This window comes from Calliopsis andreniformis, unplaced genomic scaffold, assembly GCF_051401765.1.
Source record: "Calliopsis andreniformis isolate RMS-2024a unplaced genomic scaffold, iyCalAndr_principal scaffold0027, whole genome shotgun sequence".
In the NCBI taxonomy this organism is placed as follows: domain Eukaryota; kingdom Metazoa; phylum Arthropoda; class Insecta; order Hymenoptera; family Andrenidae; genus Calliopsis; species Calliopsis andreniformis.
Window position 1 is genome coordinate 2233155 of NW_027480436.1, and position 20348 is coordinate 2253502.

A 20348-nucleotide genomic window follows, 5' to 3' on the forward strand; every position below is an offset into this window, starting at 1 on the left:
TATTCGTTTTATATGATGGAAAAGCTGTTGCATCATTAATGTATTTTATTCATCTGGGGTTGACTTCTAAGGCCCTAACTATTCGATCAGGTGGAGCAACGCCCTAGAGGGAAGCCTAGGTTGCCCGGAACGTAGAAATGACCATAACTTTCACACTGGTTGCAATTATTTATTTTATACGATGGAAAAGCTGTTGTATTTATATCGTATTTTATACTTCTGGCGTAGACTTCTTAGGCCCTAACTATTCCATCTGGTGGAACAACGCCCTAGGGTGAAGCCTGGGATGCCCGGAAAGTAGAAATGACCATAACTTTCACACTGGTAGCAATTATTCGTTTTATACGATGGAAAAACTGTTATATTTATATTGTATTTAAGCTTCTGGCGTTGACTTCTGTGGCCCTAACTGTTTGATCTGTTGGAGCACCGCCGTAGAGTGAAGCCCAGGTTGCCCGGAACGTAGAAATGACCATAACTTTCACACTGGTTGCTATTATTCGTTTTATAAGATGGAAAAACTGTTATATTTATATTGTATTTAAGCTTCTGACGTTGACTTCTGAGGCCGTTGCTATTCGATGTGGTGGAAGAACGCCATAGAGTGAAGCCTAGGTTGCGCGGAACGTAGAAATGACCATAACTTTCACACTGGTAGCAATTATTTGTTTTATACGATCGAAAAGCTGTTGTATTTATATCGTATTTTATGCTTCTGGCGTTGACTTCTTAGGCCCTAACTATTCCATCTGGTGGAACAACGCCCTAGAGTAAAGCCCAGGTTGCGCGGAACGTAGAAATGACCATAACTTTCACACTGGTAGCAATTATTCGTTTGATACAATGGAAAAAATGTTCTATTTATTTTGTATTTAATGCTTCGGGCGTTGACTTCTAAGGCCCTAACTATTCGATCAGGTGGAGCAACGCCCTAGAGTGAAGCCTAGGTTGCTCGAAATGTAGAAATGACCATAACTTTCACACTGGTTGCTATCATTCGTTTACATGATGGAAAAACTGTTGTATTTATATTGTATTTTATGCTTCTGGCGTTGACTTCTTAGGCCCTAACTATTCCATCTGGTGGAACATCGGCCTAGGGTGAAGCCTAGGTTGCCGGAACGTAGAAATGACCATAACTTTTACGCTGGTAGCAATTATTCGTTTTATACAATGGAAAAACTGTTCTATTTATTTTGTATTTAATGCTTCGGGCGTTGACTTCTTAGGCCCTAACTATTCGATCTGGTGGTACAACGCCTTAGGGTGAAGCCTACGTTGCCCGGAACGTATAAATGACCATAACTTTCACACTGGTTGCTATTATTCGTTTTATATGATGGAAAAACTGTTGTATTTATATTGTATTTTATGTTTCTCGCGTTCACTTCTTAGGCCCTAACTATTCGATCTGGTGGAACAACGGCCTAGGGTGAAGCCTAGGTTGCCCGGAACGTAGAAATGACCATCACTTTCACACTGGTTGCAATTATTCGTTTTATACGATGGAAAAACTGTTGCATCTTTATCGTATTTTATGCTTCTGGCGTTGACTTCTTAGGCCGTAACTATTCGACCTGGTGGAGCAACGCCCTGGAGTGAAACCTAGGTTGCCTGGAACGTAGAAATGACCACTACTATCACACTGGTTGCAAATTATTCCTGCTATACGATGGAAAAGCTGTTGTATTTTTATTGCATTTTATGCTTCTGGCACTCACTTCTTAGGCGCTAACTATTCGATCTGGTGGAACAACGGCCTAGGGTGAAGACTAGGTTGCCCGGAACGTAGAAATGACCATAACTTTCACACTGGTAGCAATTATTCGTTTTATACGTTGGAAGAACTGTTATATTTATATTGCATTTTATGCTTCGGGCATTGACTTCTAAGGCCCTAACTATTCAATCTGCTGGAGCAACGACCTAGGGTGAAGCCTAGGTTGCCCGGTACGTAGAAATGACCATAGGTTTCATACTGGTTGCTATTATTCGTTTTATACGATGGAAAAACTGTTATATTTATATTGTATTTAAGCTTCTGGCGTTGACTTCTTAGGCCGTTGCTATTCCATCTGGTGGAACAACGCCGTAGGGTGCAGTCTAGGTTGCCCGGAAGGTAGAAATGACCATAACTTTCACACTGGTAGCAATTATTCGTTTTATACGATGGAAAAACTGTTCTATTTGTTTTATATTTTATGCTTCGGGCGTGGACTTCTAAGGCCCTAACTATTCGATCTGGTGGAGCAACGCCCTATAGTGAAGCCTAGGTTGCCCGGTACGTAGAAATGACCATCACGTTCAAACTGGTTGCAATTATTTGTTTTATACGATGGAAAAGCTGTTGTATTTATATCGTGTTTTATGCTTCTGGCGTTGACTTTTTAGGCCCTAACTATTCCATCTGGTGGAACAACGCCCTAGGGTGAAGCCTAGGATGCCCGGAAAGTAGAAATGACCATAACTTTCACACTGGTAGCAATTATTCGTTTTATTCGATGGAAAAACTGTTCTATTTATTTTGTATTTTATGCTTCGGGCGTTCACTTCTAAGGCCCTAACTGTTCGATCTGGTAGAGCAACGCCCTAGTGTGAAGCGTAGGTTGCCCGGTACGTAGAAATGACCATAGGTTTCATACTGGTTGCAATTATTCGTTTTATACGATGGAAAAACTGTTGTATTTATATTGTATTTTAGGTTTCTGGCGTTCACTTCTTAGGCCCTAACTATTCGATCTGGTGGAACAAGGGCCTAGGGTGAAGCCTAGGTTGCCGGAACGTAGAAATGACCATCACTTTCAAACTGGTTGCAATTATTCGTTTTATACGATGGAAAAACTGTTGCATCTTTATCGTATTTTATGCTTCTGGCGTTGACTTCTTAGGCCTTAACTATTCGACCTGGTGGAGCAACGCCCTGGAGTGAAACCTAGGTTGCCTGGAACGTAGAAATGACCACTACTATCACACTGGTTGCAAATTATTCCTGCTATACGATGGAAAAGCTGTTGTATTTTTATTGCATTTTATGTTTCTGGCGTTCACTTCTTAGGCCCTAACTATTCGATCTGGTGGAACAACGGCCTAGGGTGAAGACTAGGTTGCCCGGAACGTAGAAATGACCATAACTTTTACACTGGCAGCAATTATTTATTTTATACGATGGAAAAGCTGTTGTATTTATATCGTATTTTATGCTTCTGGCGTTGACTGCTTAGGCCCTAACTATTCCATCTGGTGGAACAACGCCCTAGGGTAAAGCCCAGGTTGCGCGGAACGTAGAAATGACCATAACTTTCACACTGGTAGCAATTATTCGTTTTGTACGATGTAATATCTGTTATATTTATATTGCATTTTATGCTTCGGGCATAGACTTCTAAGGCCCTAACTATTCAATCTGTTGGAGCAACGCCCTAGGGTGAAGCCTAGGTTGCCCGGAAAGTAGACATGACCATAACTTTCATACTGGTTGCAATTATTCGTTTTATATGATGGAAAAGCTGTTGCATCATTAATGTATTTTATTCATCTGGGGTTGACTTCTAAGGCCCTAACTATTCGATCAGGTGGAGCACCGCCCTAGAGTGAAGCCTAGGTTGCCCGGAACATAGAAATGACCATCACTTTCAAACTGGTTGCAATTATTTGTTTTATACGATGGAAAAGCTGTTGTATTTATATCGTATTTTATGCTTCTGGCGTTGACTTTTTAGGCCCTAACTATTCCATCTGGTGGAACAACGCCCTAGGGTGAAGCCTGGGATGCCCGGAAAGTAGAAATGACCATAACTTTCACACTGGTAGCAATTATTCGTTTTATACGATGGAAAAACTGTTCTATTTATTTTGTATTTTATGCTTCGGGCGTTCACTTCTAAGGCCCTAACTATTCGATCTGGTAGAGCAACGCCCTAGAGTGCAGCCTAGATTGCCCGGAACGTAGAAATGACCATTACTTTCACACTGTTTGCAATTATTCGTTTTATACGATGGAAAAACTGTTATATTTATATTGTATTTAAGCTTCTGGCGTTGACTTCTGTGGCCCTAACTGTTTGATCTGTTGGAGCACCGCCGTAGAGTGAAGCCCAGGTTGCCCGGAACGTAGAAATGACCATAACTTTCACACTGGTTGCTATTATTCGTTTTATAAGATGGAAAAACTGTTCTATTTATATTGTATTTAAGCTTCTGACGTTGACTTCTGAGGCCGTTGCTATTCGATGTGGTGGAAGAACGCCATAGAGTGAAGCCTAGGTTGCGCGGAACGTAGAAATGACCATAACTTTCACACTGGTAGCAATTATTTGTTTTATACGATCGAAAAGCTGTTGTATTTATATCGTATTTTATGCTTCTGGCGTTGACTTCTTAGGCCCTAACTATTCCATCTGGTGGAACAACGCCCTAGAGTAAAGCCCAGGTTGCGCGGAACGTAGAAATGACCATAACTTTCACACTGGTAGCAATTATTCGTTTGATACAATGGAAAAAATGTTCTATTTATTTTGTATTTAATGCTTCGGGCGTTGACTTCTAAGGCCCTAACTATTCGATCAGGTGGAGCAACGCCCTAGAGTGAAGCCTAGGTTGCTCGAAATGTAGAAATGACCATAACTTTCACACTGGTTGCTATCATTCGTTTACATGATGGAAAAACTGTTGTATTTATATTGTATTTTATGCTTCTGGCGTTGACTTCTTAGGCCCTAACTATTCCATCTGGTGGAACATCGGCCTAGGGTGAAGCCTAGGTTGCCGGAACGTAGAAATGACCATAACTTTTACACTGGTAGCAATTATTCGTTTTATACAATGGAAAAACTGTTCTATTTATTTTGTATTTAATGCTTCGGGCGTTGACTTCTTAGGCCCTAACTATTCGATCTGGTAGAGCAACGCCCTAGTGTGAAGCGTAGGTTGCCCGGTACGTAGAAATGACCATAGGTTTCATACTGGTTGCAATTATTCGTTTTATACGATGGAAAAACTGTTGTATTTATATTGTATTTTATGTTTCTGGCGTTCACTTCTTAGGCCCTAACTATTCGATCTGGTGGAACAACGGCCTAGGGTGAAGCCTAGGTTGCCCTGAACGTAGAAATGACCATCACTTTCACACTGGTTGCAATTATTCGTTTTATACGATGGAAAAACTGTTGCATCTTTATCGTATTTTGTGCTTCTGGCGTTGACTTCTTAGGCCGTAACTATTCGACCTGGTGGAGCAACGCCCTGGAGGGAAGCCTAGGTTGCCCGGAACGTAGAAATGACCATAACTTTCACACTGGTTGCAATTATTTATTTTATACGATGGAAAAGCTGTTGTATTTATATCGTATTTTATACTTCTGGCGTAGACTTCTTAGGCCCTAACTATTCCATCTGGTGGAACAACGCCCTAGGGTATAGCCCAGGTGGCGCGGAACGTAGAAATGACCATAACTTTCACACTGGTAGCAATTATTCGTTTTGTACGATGTAAGAACTGTTATATTTATATTGCATTTTATGCTTCGGGCATAGACTTCTAAGGCCCTAACTATTCAATCTGTTGGAGCAACGCCCTAGGGTGAAGCCTAGGTTGCCCGGAAAGTAGACATGACCATAACTTTCATACTGGTTGCAATTATTCGTTTTATATGATGGAAAAGCTGTTGCATCATTAATGTATTTTATTCATCTGGGGTTGACTTCTAAGGCCCTAACTATTCGATCAGGTGGAGCACCGCCCTAGAGTGAAGCCTAGGTTGCCCGGAACATAGAAATGACCATCACTTTCAAACTGGTTGCAATTATTTGTTTTATAAGATGGAAAAACTGTTGTATTTATATTGTATTTTATGCTTCTGGCGTTGACTTCTTAGGCCCTAACTATTCCATCTGGTGGAACATCGGCCTAGGGTGAAGCCTAGGTTGCCGGAACGTAGAAATGACCATAACTTTTACACTGGTAGCAATTATTCGTTTTATACAATGGAAAAACTGTTCTATTTATTTTGTATTTAATGCTTCGGGCGTTGACTTCTTAGGCCCTAACTATTCGATCTGGTGGTACAACGCCTTAGGGTGAAGCCTAGGTTGCCCGGAACGTAGAAATGACCGTAACTTTTACACTGGCAGCAATTATTCGTTTTATACAATGGAAAAACCGTTGTATTTATTTTGTATTTTATGCTTCGGGCGTTGACTTCAAATGCCCTATCTGTTTGATCTGGCTGAGCAGCGCCGTAGAGTGAAGCCTACGTTGCCCGGAACGTATAAATGACCATAACTTTCACACTGGTTGCTATTATTCGTTTTATATGATGGAAAAACTGTTGTATTTATATTGTATTTTATGTTTCTGGCGTTCACTTCTTAGGCCCTAACTATTCGATCTGGTGGAACAACGGCCTAGGGTGAAGCCTAGGTTGCCCGGAACGTAGAAATGACCATCACTTTCACACTGGTTGCAATTATTTGTTTTATACGATGGAAAAACTGTTGCATCTTTATCGTATTTTATGCTTCTGGCGTTGACTTCTTAGGCCGTAATTATTCGACCTGGTGGAGCAACGCCCTGGAGTGAAACCTAGGTTGCCTGGAACGTAGAAATGACCACTACTATCACACTGGTTGCAAATTATTCCTGCTATACGATGGAAAAGCTGTTGTATTTTTATTGCATTTTATGCTTCTGGCATTCACTTCTTAGGCGCTAACTATTCGATCTGGTGGAACAACGGCCTAGGGTGAAGACTAGGTTGCCCGGAACGTAGAAATGACCATAACTTTCACACTGGTAGCAATTATTCGTTTTATACGTTGGAAGAACTGTTATATTTATATTGCATTTTATGCTTCGGGCATTGACTTCTAAGGCCCTAACTATTCAATCTGCTGGAGCAACGACCTAGGGTGAAGCCTAGGTTGCCCGGAAAGTAGACATGACCATAACTTTCATACTGGTTGCAATTATTCGTTTTATATGATGGAAAAGCTGTTGCATCATTAATGTATTTTATTCATCTGGGGTTGACTTCTAAGGCCCTAACTATTCGGTCTGGTGGAGCAACGCCCTAGAGTGAAGCCTAGGTTGCCCGGTACGTAGAAATGACCATCACTTTCAAACTGGTTGCAATGATTTGTTTTATACGATGGAAAAGCTGTTGTATTTATATCGTATTTTATGCTTCTGGCGTTGACTTCTTAGGCCCTAACTATTCCATCTGGTGGAACAACGTCCTAGGTTGAAACCTAGGTTGCCCGGAAAGTAGAAATGACCATAACATTCACACTGTTTGCAATTTTTCGTTTTATACGATGGAAAAACTGTTTTACTTATTTCGTATTTTATGCTTCGGGCGTTGACTTCTAAGGCCCTAACTATTCGATCTAGTGGAGCAACGCCCTAGAGTGCAGCCTAGGTTGCTCGGAACGCAGAAATGACCATAACTTTCACACTGGTTGCCATCATTCGTTTTATATGACGGAAAAACTGTTGTATTTATATTGTATTTTATGCTTCTGGCGTTCACTTCTTAGGAGCTAACTATTCGATCTGGTGGAACAACGGCCTAGGGTGAAGCCTAGGTTGCCCGGAACGTAGAAATGACCATAACTTTTACACTGGTAGCAATTATTCGTTTCATACGATGGAAAAGCTGTTGTATTTATATCGTATTTTATGCTTCTGGAGTTGACTTTTTAGGCCCTAACTATTCCATCTGGTGGAACAACGCTCTAGGGTGAAGCCTAGCATGCCCGGAAAGTAGAAATGACCATAACTTTCACACAGGTAGCAATTATTCGTTTTATACGATGGAAAAACTGTTCTATTTATTTTGTATTTTATGCTTCGGGCGTTCACTTCTAAGGCCCTAACTATTCGATCTGGTAGAGCAACGCCCTAGTGTGAAGCGTAGGTTGCCCGGTACGTAGAAATGACCATAGGTTTCATACTGGTTGCAATTATTCGTTTTATACGATGGAAAAGCTGTTGTATTTATATTGTATTTTATGCTTCTGGCGTTCACTTCTTAGGCCCTAACTATTCGATCTGGTGGAACAACGGCCTAGGGTGAAGTCTAGGTTGCCCGGAACGTAGAAATGACCATAACTTTTACACTTGTAGCAATTATTCGTTTTATACAATGGAAAAACTGTTCTATTTATTTTGTATTTAATGCTTCGGGCGTTGACTTCTATGGCCCTAACTGTTTGATCTGGTGGAGCAGCGCCCTAGGGTGAAGCCTAGGTTGCCTGGAACGTAGAAATGACCATCCCTTTCACACGGGTTGCTATTATTCCTGTTATAGGATGGAAAGACTGTTGTATTTTTATTGTATTTTATACTTCAGGCGTTGACTTCTGAGGCCGTAGCTATCCGATGTGGTTGAAGAACGCCATACAGTGAAGCCTAGGATGCCCGGAACGTAGAAATGACCATAACTTTCACACTGCTTGCAATTATTTGTTTTATACGATGGAAAAGCTGTTGTATTTATATCGTATTTTATGCTTCTGGCGTTGACTTTTAGGCCCTAACTATTCCATCTGGTGGAACAACGCCCTAGAGTAAAGCCCAGGTTGCGCGGAACGTAGAAATGACCATAACTTTCACACTGGTAGCAATTATTCGTTTGATACAATGGAAAAAATGTTCTATTTATTTTGTATTTAATGCTTCGGGCGTTGACTTCTAAGGCCCTAACTATTCGATCAGGTGGAGCAACGCCCTAGAGTGAAGCCTAGGTTGCTCGAAATGTAGAAATGACCATAACTTTCACACTGGTAGCAATTATTCGTTTGATACAATGGAAAAAATGTTCTATTTATTTTGCATTTAATGCTTCGGGCGTTGACTTCTAAGGCCCTAACTATTCGATCAGGTGGAGCAACGCCCTAGAGTGAAGCCTAGGTTGCTCGAAATGTAGAAATGACCATAACTTTCACACTGGTTGCTATCATTCGTTTTATATGATGGAAAAACTGTAGTATTTATATTGTATTTTATGCTTCTGGCAGTCACTTCTTGGGCCCTAACTATTCAATCTGGTGGAACAACGGCCTAGGGTGAAGCCTAGGTTGCCCAGAACGTAGAAATGACCATAACTTTTACACTGGTAGCAATTATTCGTTTTATACAATGGAAAAACTGTTCTATTTATTTTGTATTTAATGCTTCGGGCGTTGACTTCTAAGGCCCCAACTGTTTGATCTGGTGGAGCAACGCCATAGGGTGAAGCCTAGGTTGCCCGGAACGTAGAAATGACCATAACTTTCACACTGGTTGCTATCATTCGTTTTATATGACGGAAAAGTTGTTGCATCATTAATGTATTTTATTCATCTGGGGTTGACTTCTAAGGACCTAACTATTCGATCAGGTGGAGCAACGCCCTGGAGGGAAGCCTAGGTTGCACGGAACGTAGAAATGACCATAACTTTCACACTGGTTGAAATTATTTATTGTATACGATGGAAAAGCTGTTGTATTTATATCGTATTTTATACTTCTGGCGTTGACTTCTAAGGCCCTAACTATTCGATCTGGTAGAGCAACGCCCTAGAGTGAAGCCTAGGTTGCCGGGAACGTAGAAATGACCATAAGTTTCATACTGGTTGCAATTATTCGTTTTATACGATGGAAAAACTGTTGTATTTATATTGTATTTTATGCTTCTGGCGTTCACTTCTTAGGCCCTAACTATTCGATCTGGTGGTACAACGCCTTAGGGTGAAGCCTAGGTTGCCCGGAACGTAGAAATGACCATAACTTTTACACTGGCAGCAATTATTCGTTTTATACAATGGAAAAACCGTTGTATTTATTTTGTATTTTATGCTTCGGGCGTTGACTTCAAATGCCCTATCTGTTTGATCTGGTTGAGCATCGCCGTAGAGTGAAGCCTACGTTGCCCGGAACGTATAAATGACCATAACTTTGACACTGGTTGCTATTATTCGTTTTATACGATGAAAAAACTGTTATATTTATATTGTATTTAAGCTTCTGGCGTTGACTTCTTAGGACGTTGCTATTCCATCTGGTGGAACAACGCCCTAGGGTGAAGTCTAGGTTGCCCGGAAGGTAGAAATGACCATAACTTTCACACTGGTAGCAATTATTCGTTTTATACGATGGAAAAACTGTTCTATTTGTTTTATATTTTATGCTTCGGGCGTTGACTTCTAAGGCCCTAACTATTCGATCTGGTGGAGCAACGCCCTATAGTGAAGCCTAGGTTGCCCGGTACGTAGAAATGACCATCACTTTCAAACTGGTTGCAATTATTTGTTTTATACGATGGAAAAGCTGTTGTATTTATATCGTATTTTATGCTTCTGGCGTTGACTTTTTAGGCCCTAACTATTCCATCTGGTGGAACAACGCCCTAGGGTGAAGCCTAGCATGCCCGGAAAGTAGAAATGACCATAACTTTCACACTGGTAGCAATTATTCGTTTTATACGTTGGAAGAACTGTTATATTTATATTGCATTTTATGCTTCGGGCATTGACTTCTAAGGCCCTAACTATTCAATCTGTTGGAGCAACGCCCTAGGGTGAAGCCTAGGTTGCCCGGAAAGTAGACATGACCATAACTTTCATACTGGTTGCAATTATTCGTTTTATATGATGGAAAAGCTGTTGCATCATTAATGTATTTTATTCATATGGGGTTGACTTCTAAGGCCCTAACTATTCGATCAGGTGGACCACCGCCCTAGAGTGAAGCCTAGGTTGCCCGGAACATAGAAATGACCATAACTTTTACACTGGTAGCAATTATTCGTTTTATACAATGGAAAAACTGTTCTATTTATTTTGTATTTAATGCTTCGGGCGTTGTCTTCTAAGGCCCTAACTGTTTGATCTGGGGGAGCAACGCCCTAGAGTGAAGCCTAGGTTGCCCGGAACGTAGGAATGATCATAACTTTCACACTGGTTGCTATTATTCGTTTTATACGATGGAGAAACTGTTATATTTATATTGTATTTTATGCTTCTGGCGTTGACTTCTTAGGCCCTAACTATTCGATCTTGTGGGACAACGCCCTGGAGTGAAGCCTAGGTTGCCTGGAACGTAGAAATGACCATCACTTTCACACGGGTTGCAATCATTCCTGTTACAGGATGGAAGTACTGTTGTATTTTTATTGTATTTTATACTTCAGGCGTTGACTTCTGAGGCCGTAGCTATTCGATGCGGTGGAAGAACGACGTACAGTGAAGTCTAGGTTGCCCGGAGCGTAGAAATGACCATAAGTTTCATACTGGTTGCAATTATTCGTTTTATACGATGGAAAAACTGTTGTATTTATATTGTATTTTACGCTTCTGGCGTTCACTTCTTAGGCCCTAACTATTCGATCTGGTGGAGCAACGCCCTAGAGTGAAGCCTAGGGTGCACGGTACGTAGAAATGACCATCACTATCAAACTGGTTGCAATTATTTGTTTTATACGATGGAAAAGCTGTTGTATTTATATCGTATTTTATGCTTCTGGCGTTGACTTCTTAGGCCCTAACTATTCCATCTGGTGGAACAACGCCCTAGGGTGAAGCCTAGGTTGCCCGGAAAGTAGAAATGACCATAACTTTCACACTGGTAGCAATTATCCGTTTTATACGATGGAAAAACTGTTCTATTTATTTTGAATTTTATGCTTCGGGCGTTGACTTCTAAGGCCCTAACTATTCGATCTGGTAGAGCAACGCCCTAGAGTGAAGCCTAGGTTGCCGGGTACGTAGAAATGACCATAAGTTTCATACTGGTTGCAATTATTCGTTTTATACGATGGAAAAACTGTTGTATTTATTTTGTATTTTATGCTTCGGGCGTTCACTTCTAAGGCCCTAACTATTCGATCTGGTAGAGCAACGCCCTAGTGTGAAGCGTAGGTTGCCCGGTACATAGAAATGACCATAAGTTTCATACTGGTAGCAATTATTCGTTTGATACAATGGAAAAAATGTTCTATTTATTTTGTATTTAATGCTTCGGGCGTTGACTTCTAAGGCCCTAACTATTCGATCAGGTGGAGCAACGCCCTAGAGTGAAGCCTAGGTTGCTCGAAATGTAGAAATGACCATAACTTTCACACTGGTTGCTATCATTCGTTTTATATGATGGAAAAACTGTTGTATTTATATTGTATTTTATGCTTCTGGCGTTCACTTCCTAGGCCCTAACTATTCGATCTGGTGGAACAACGGCTTAGGGTGAGGACTAGGTTGCCCTGAACGTAGAAATGACCATAACTTTTACACTGGTAGCAATTATTTATTTTATACGATGGAAAAGCTGTTGCATTTATATCGTATTTTATGCTTCGGGCGTTGACTTCTAAGACCCTAACTATTCGATCTGGTAGAGCAACGCCCTAGTGTGAAGCGTAGGTTGCCCGGTACGTAGAAATGACCATAAGTTTCATACTGGTTGCAATTATTCGTTTTATACGATGGAAAAACTGTTGTATTTATATTGTATTTTATGCTTCTGGCGTTCACTTCTTAGGCCCTAACTATTCGATCTGGTGGAACAACGGCCTAGGGTGAAGCCTAGGTTGCCCGGAACGTAGAAATGACCATAACTTTTACACTGGTAGCAATTATTCGTTTTATACAATGGAAAAGCTGTTGTATTTATATCGTTTTTTATGCTTCTGGCGTTGACTTCTTAGTCCCTAACTATTCCATCTGGTGGAACAACGCCCTAGGGTAAAGGTCAGATTGCACGGAACGTAGAAATGACCATAACCTTCACACTGGTAGCAATTTTTCGTTTTATACGATGGAAAAACTGTTTTATTTATTTTGTATTTTAAGCTTCGGGCGTTGACTTCTAAGTCCCTAACTATTCGATCTGGTGGAGCAACGCCCTAGGGTGAAGCCTAGGTTGCCCGGAACGTAGAAATGACCATAACTTTCACACTGGTTGCTATCATTCGTTTTATATGATGGAAAAACTGTTGTATTTATATTGTATTTTAAGTTTCTGGCGTTCACTTCTTAGGCCCTAACTATTCGATCTGGTGGAACAACGGCCTAGGGTGAAGCCTAGGTTGCCCGGAACGTAGAAATGACCATCACTTTCACACTGGTAGCAATTATTCGTTTTATACGTTGGAAGAACTGTTAAATATATATTGCATTTTATGCTTCGGGCATTGACTTCTAAGGCCCTAACTATTCAATCTGTTGGAGCAACGCCCTAGGGTGAAGCCTAGGTTGCTCGGAAAGTAGACATGACCATAACTTTCATACTGGTTGCAATTATTCGTTTTATATGATGGAAAAGCTGTTGCACCATTAATGTATTTTATTCATCTGCGGTTGACTTCTAAGGCCCTAACTATTCGATCAGGTGGAGCAACGCCCTAGAGGGAAGCCTAGGTTGCCGGGAACGTAGAAATGACCATAACTTTCACACTGGTTGCAATTATTTATTTTATACGATGGAAAAGCTGTTGTATTTACATCGTATTTTATGCTTCTGGCGTTGACTTCTTAGGCCCTAACTATTCCATCTGGTGGAACAACGACCTAGGGTAAAGCCCAGGTTGCGCGGAACGTAGAAATGACCATAACTTTCACACTGGTAGCAATTATTCGTTTTATACGATGGAAGAACTGTTATATTTATATTGCATTTTATGCTTCGGGCATAGACTACTAAGGCCCTAACTATTCAATCTGTTGGAGCAACGCCCTAGGGTGAAGCCTAGGTTGCCCGGAAAGTAGACATGACCATAACTTGCATACTGGTTGCAATTATTCGTTTTATATGATGGAAAAGCTGTTGCATCATTAATGTATTTTATTCATCAGGGGTTGACTTCTAAGGCCCTAACTATTCGATCAGGTGGAGCACCGCCCTAGAGTGAAGCCTAGGTTGCCCGGAACATAGAAATGACCATAACTTTTACACTGGTAGCAATTATTCGTTTTATACAATGGAAAAACTGTTCTATTTATTTTGTATTTAATGCTTCGGGCGTTGTATTCTAAGGCCCTAACTGTTTGATCTGGTGGAGCAACGCCCTAGAGTGAAGCCTAGGTTGCCCGGAACGTAGAAATGATCGTAACTTTCACACTGGTTGCTATTATTCGTTTTATACGATGGAGAAACTGTTATATTTATATTGTATTTTATGCTTCTGGCGTTGACTTCTTAGGCCCTAACTATTCGATCTTGTGGGACAACGCCCTGGAGTGAAGCCTAGGTTGCCTGGAACGTAGAAATGACCATCACTTTCACACGGATTGCAATCATTCCTGTTATAGGATGGAAATACTGTTGTATTTTTATTGTATTTTATGCTTCTGGCGTTCACTTCTTAGGCCCTAACTATTCGATCTGGTGGAACAACGGCCTAGGGTGAAGACTAGGTTGCCCTGAACGTAGAAATGACCATAACGTTTACACTGGTAGCAATTATTTATTTTATACGATGGAAAAGCTGTTGTATTTATATCGTATTTTATGCTTCTGGCGTTGACTTCTTAGGCCCTAACTATTCCATCTGGTGGAACAACGCCCTAGGGTAAAGCCCAGGTTGCGCGGAACGTAGAAATGACCATAACTTTAACACTGGTAACAATTATTCGTTTTATACGTTGGAAGAACTGTTAAATTTATATTGCATTTTATGCTTCGGGCATTGACTTCTAAGGCCCTAACGATTCAATCTGTTGAAGCAACGCCCTAGGGTGAAGCCTAGGTTGCTCGGAAAGTAGACATGACCATAACTTTCATACTGGTTGCAATTATTCGTTTTATATGATGGAAAAGCTGTTGCACCATTAATGTATTTTATTCATCTGGGGTTGACTTCTAAGGCCCTAACTATTCGATCTGGTGGAGCAACGCCCTATAGTGAAGCCTAGGTTGCCCGGTACGAGAAATGACCATCACTTTCAAACTGGTTGCAATTATTTGTTTTATACGATGGAAAAGCTGTTGTATTTATATCGTATTTTATGCTTCTGGCGTTGACTTTTTAGGCTCTAACTATTCCATCTGGTGGAACAACGCCCTAGGGTGAAGCCTAGGTTGCCCGGAAAGTAGAAATGACCATAACCTTCACACTGGTAGCAATTATTCGTTTTATACGATGGAAAAACTGTTCTATTTATTTTGTATTTTATGCTTCGGGCGTTGACTTCTAAGACCCTAACTATTCGATCTGGTAGAGCAACGCCCTAGTGTGAAGCGTAGGTTGCCCGGTACGTAGAAATGACCATAAGTTTCATACTGGTTGCAATTATTCGTTTTATACGATGGAAAAACTGTTGTATTTATATTGTATTTTATGCTTCTGGCGTTCACTTCTTAGGCCCTAACTATTCGATCTGGTGGAACAACGGCCTAGGGTGAAGCCTAGGTTGCCCGGAACGTAGAAATGACCATAACTTTTACACTGGTAGCAATTATTCGTTTTATACAATGGACAAGCTGTTGTATTTATATCGTTTTTTATGCTTCTGGCGTTGACTTCTTAGTCCCTAACTATTCCATCAGGTGGAACAACGCCCTACGGTAAAGGTCAGATTGCACGGAACGTAGAAATGACCATAACCTTCACACTGGTAGCAATTTTTCGTTTTATACGATGGAAAAACTGTTTTATTTATTTTGTATTTCATGCTTCGGGCGTTGTGTTCTAAAGCCCTAACTGTTTGATCTGGTGGAGCAACGCCCTAGAGTGAAGCCTAGGTTGCCCGGAACGTAGAAATGATCATAACTTTCACACTGGTTGCTATTATTCGTTTTATACGATGGAGAAACTGTTATATTTATATTGTATTTTATGCTTCTGGCGTTGACTTCTTAGGCCCTAACTATTCGATCTTGTGGGACAACGCCCTGGAGTGAAGCCTAGGTTGCCTGGAACGTAGAAATGACCATCACTTTCACACGGGTTGCAATAATTCCTGTTATAGGATGGAAATACTGTTGTATTTTTATTGTATTTTATACTTCAGGCGTTGACTTCTGAGGCCGTAGCTATTCGATGCGGTGGAAAAACGACATACAGTGAAGCCTAGGTTGCCCGGAACGTAGAAATGACCATAAGTTTCATACTGGTTGCAATTATTCGTTTTATACGATGCAAAAACTGTTGTATTTATATCGTATTTTATGCTTCTGGCGTTGACTTTTTAGGCTCTAACTATTCCATCTGGTGGAACAACGCCCTAGGGTGAAGCCTAGGTTGCCCGGAAAGTAGAAATGACCATAACCTTCACACTGGTAGCAATTATTCGTTTTATACGATGGAAAAACTGTTCTATTTATTTTGTATTTTATGCTTCGGGCGTTGACTTCTAAGACTCTAACTATTCGATCTGGTAGAGCAACGCCCTAGTGTGAAGCGTAGGTTGCCCGGTACGTAGAAATGACCATAAGTTTCATACTGGTTGCAATTATTCGTTTTATACGATGGAAAAACTGTTGTATTTATATTGTATTTTATGCTTCTGGCGTTCACTTCTTAGGCCCTAACTATTCGATCTGGTGGAACAACGGCCTAGGGTGAAGCCTAGGTTGCCCGGAACGTAGAAATGACCATAACTTTTACACTGGTAGCAATTATTCGTTTTATACAATGGAAAAGCTGTTGTATTTATATCGTTTTTTATGCTTCTGGCGTTGACTTCTTAGTCCCTAACTATTCCATCAGGTGGAACAACGCCCTAGGGTAAAGGTCAGATTGCACGGAACGTAGAAATGACCATAACCTTCACACTGGTAGCAATTTTTCGTTTTATACGATGGAAAAACTGTTTTATTTATTTTGTATTTTAAGCTTCGGGCGTTGACTTCTAAGTCCCTAACTATTCGATCTGGTGGAGCAATGCCCTAGGGTGAAGCCTAGGTTGCCCGGAACGTAGAAATGACCATAACTTTCACACTGGTTGCTATCATTCGTTTTATATGATGGAAAAACTGTTGTATTTATATTGTATTTTAAGTTTCTGGCGTTCACTTCTTAGGCCCTAACTATTCGATCTGGTGGAACAACGGCCTAGGGTGAAGCCTAGGTTGCCCGGAACGTAGAAATGACCATCACTTTCACACTGGTTGCAATTATTCGTTTTATACGATGGAAAAACTGTTGCATCTTTATCGTATTTTATGCTTCTGGCGTTGACTTCTTAGGCCGTAACTATTCGACCTGGTGGAGCAACGCCCTGGAGTGAAACCTAGGTTGCCTGGAACGTAGAAATAACCACTACTATCACACTGGTTGCATATTATTCCTGCTATACGATGGAAAAGCTGTTGTATTTTTATTGCATTTTATGCTTCTGGCGTTCACTTCCTAGGCCCTAACTATTCGATCTGGTGGAACAACGGCTTAGGGTGAAGACTAGGTTGCCCTGAACGTAGAAATGACCATAACTTTTACACTGGTTGCAATTATTTATTTTATACGATGGAAAAGCTGTTGTATTTATATCGTATTTTATGCTTCTGGCGTTGACTTCTTAGGCCCTAACTATTCCATCTGGTGGAACAATGCCCTAGGGTAAAGCCCAGGTTGCGCGGAACGTAGAAATGACCATAACTTTAACACTGGTAGCAATTATTCGTTTTATACGTTGGAAGAACTGTTAAATTTATATTGCATTTTATGCTTCGGGCATTGACTTCTAAGGCCCTAACTATTCAATCTGTTGGAGCAACGCCCTAGGGTGAAGCCTAGGTTGCTCGGAAAGTAGACATGACCATAACTTTCATACTGGTTGCAATTATTCGTTTTATATGATGGAAAAGCTGTTGCACCATTAATGTATTTTATTCATCTGGGGTTGACTTCTAAGGCCCTAACTATTCGATCAGGTGGAGCAACGCCCTAGAGGGAAGCCTAGGTTTCCGGGAACGTAGAAATGACCATAACTTTCACACTGGTTGCAATTATTTATTTTATACGATGGAAAAGCTGTTGTATTTACATCGTATTTTATGCTTCTGGCGTTGACTTCTTAGGCCCTAACTATTCCATCTGGTGGAACAACGACCTAGGGTAAAGCCCAGGTTGCGCGGAACGTAGAAATGACCATAACTTTCACACTGGTAGCAATTATTCGTTTTATAAGATGGAAGAACTGTTATATTTATATTGCATTTTATGCTTCGGGCATAGACTTCTAAGGCCCTAACTATTCAATCTGTTGGAGCAACGCCCTAGGGTGAAGCCTAGGTTGCCCGGAAAGTAGACATGACCATAACTTTCATACTGGTTGCAATTATTCGTTTTATACAATGGAAAAACTGTTCTCTTTATTTTGTATTTAATGCTTCGGGCGATGTCTTCTAAGGCCCTAACTGTTTGATCTGGTGGAGCAACGCCCTAGAGTGAAGCCTAGGTTGCCCGGAACGTAGAAATGATCATAACTTTCACACTGGTTGCTATTATTCGTTTTATACGATGGAGAAACTGTTATATTTATATTGTATTTTATGCTTCTGGCGTTGACTTCATAGGCCCTAACTATTCGATCTTGTGGGACAACGCCCTGGAGTGAAGCCTAGGTTGCCTGGAACGTAGAAATGACCATCACTTTCACACGGGTTGCAATCATTCCTGTTATAGGATGGAAATACTGTTGTATTTTTATTGTATTTTATACTTCAGGCGTTGACTTCTGAGGCCGTAGCTATTCGATGCGGTGGAAGAACGACATACAGTGAAGCCTAGGTTGCCCGGAACGTAGAAATGACCATAAGTTTCATACTGGTTGCAATTATTCGTTTTATACGATGCAAAAACTGTTGTATTTATATTGTATTTTACGCTTCTGGCGTTCACTTCTTAGGCCCTAACTATTCGATCTGGTGGTACAACGCCCTGGAGTGAAGCCTAGGTTGCCCAGAACGTAGAAATGACCATAACTTTTACACTGGTAGCAATTATTCGTTCTTTACAATGGAAAAACTGTTCTATTTATTTTGTATTTAATGCTTCGGGCGTTGACTTCTAAGGCCCCAACTGTTTGATCTGGTGGAGCAACGCCCTAGAGTGAAGCCTAGGTTGCCTGGAACGTAGAAATGACCATCACTTTCACACGGGTTGCAATTATTCCTGTTATAGGATGGAAAGACTGTTGTATTTTTATTGTATTTAATACTTCAGGCGTTGACTTCTGAGGCCGTAGCTATTCGATGTGGTGGAAGAACGCCATACAGTGAAGCCTAGGTTGCCCGGAACGTAGAAATGACCATAACTTTCACACTGGTTGCAATTATTTGTTTTATGCCATGGAAAATCTGTTGTATTTATATCGTTTTTTATGCTTCTGGCGTTGACTTCTTAGTCCCTAACTATTCCATCTGGTGGAACAACGCCCTAGGGTAAAGCGCAGATTGCGCGGAACGTAGAAATGACCATAACTTTCACACTGGTAGCAATTTTTCGTTTTATACGATGGAAAAACTGTTTTATTTATTTTGTATTTTAAGCTTCGGGCGTTGACTTCTAAGGCCCTAACTATTCGATCTGGTGGAGCAACGCCCTAGAGTGAAGCCTAGCTTGCACGATACGTAGAAATGACCATCACTATGAAACTGATTGCAATTATTTGTTTTATACGATGGAAAAGCTGATGTATTTATATCGTATTTTATGCTTCTGGCGTTGACTTCTTAGGCCCTAACTATTCGATCAGGTGGAGCACCGCCCTAGAATGAAGCCTAGGTTGCCCGGAACATAGAAATGACCATAACTTTTACACTGGTAACAATTATTCGTTTTATATGATGGAAAAGCTGTTGCATCATTAATGTATTTTATTCATCTGGGGTTGACTTCTAAGGCCCTAACTATTCGATCTGGTGGAGCAACGCCCTAGAGTGAAGACTAGGTTGCCCGGTACGTAGAAATGACCATCACTTTCAAACTGGTTGCAATTATTTGTTTTATACGATGGAAAAGCTGTTGTATTTATATCGCATTTTATGCTTCTGGCGTTGACTTCTTAGGCCCTAACTATTCCATCTGGTGTAACAACGCCCTAGGGTGAAGCCTAGGTTGCCCGGAAAGTAGAAATGTCCATAACTTTCATACTGGTTGCAATTATTCGTTTTATATGATGGAAAAACTGTTGTACTTATATTGTATTTTATGCTTCTGACGTTGACTTCTAAGGCACCAACTATTTGATCTGGTGGAGCAACGCCCTAGAGTGAAGCCTAGGTTGCCCGGAACGTAGAAATGATCATAACTTTCACACTGGTTGCTATTATTCGTTTTATACGATGGAGAAACTGTTATATTTATATTGTATTTTATGCTTCTGGCATAGACTTCTGAGGCCGTAGCTATCCGATGTGGTGGAAGAACGCCATA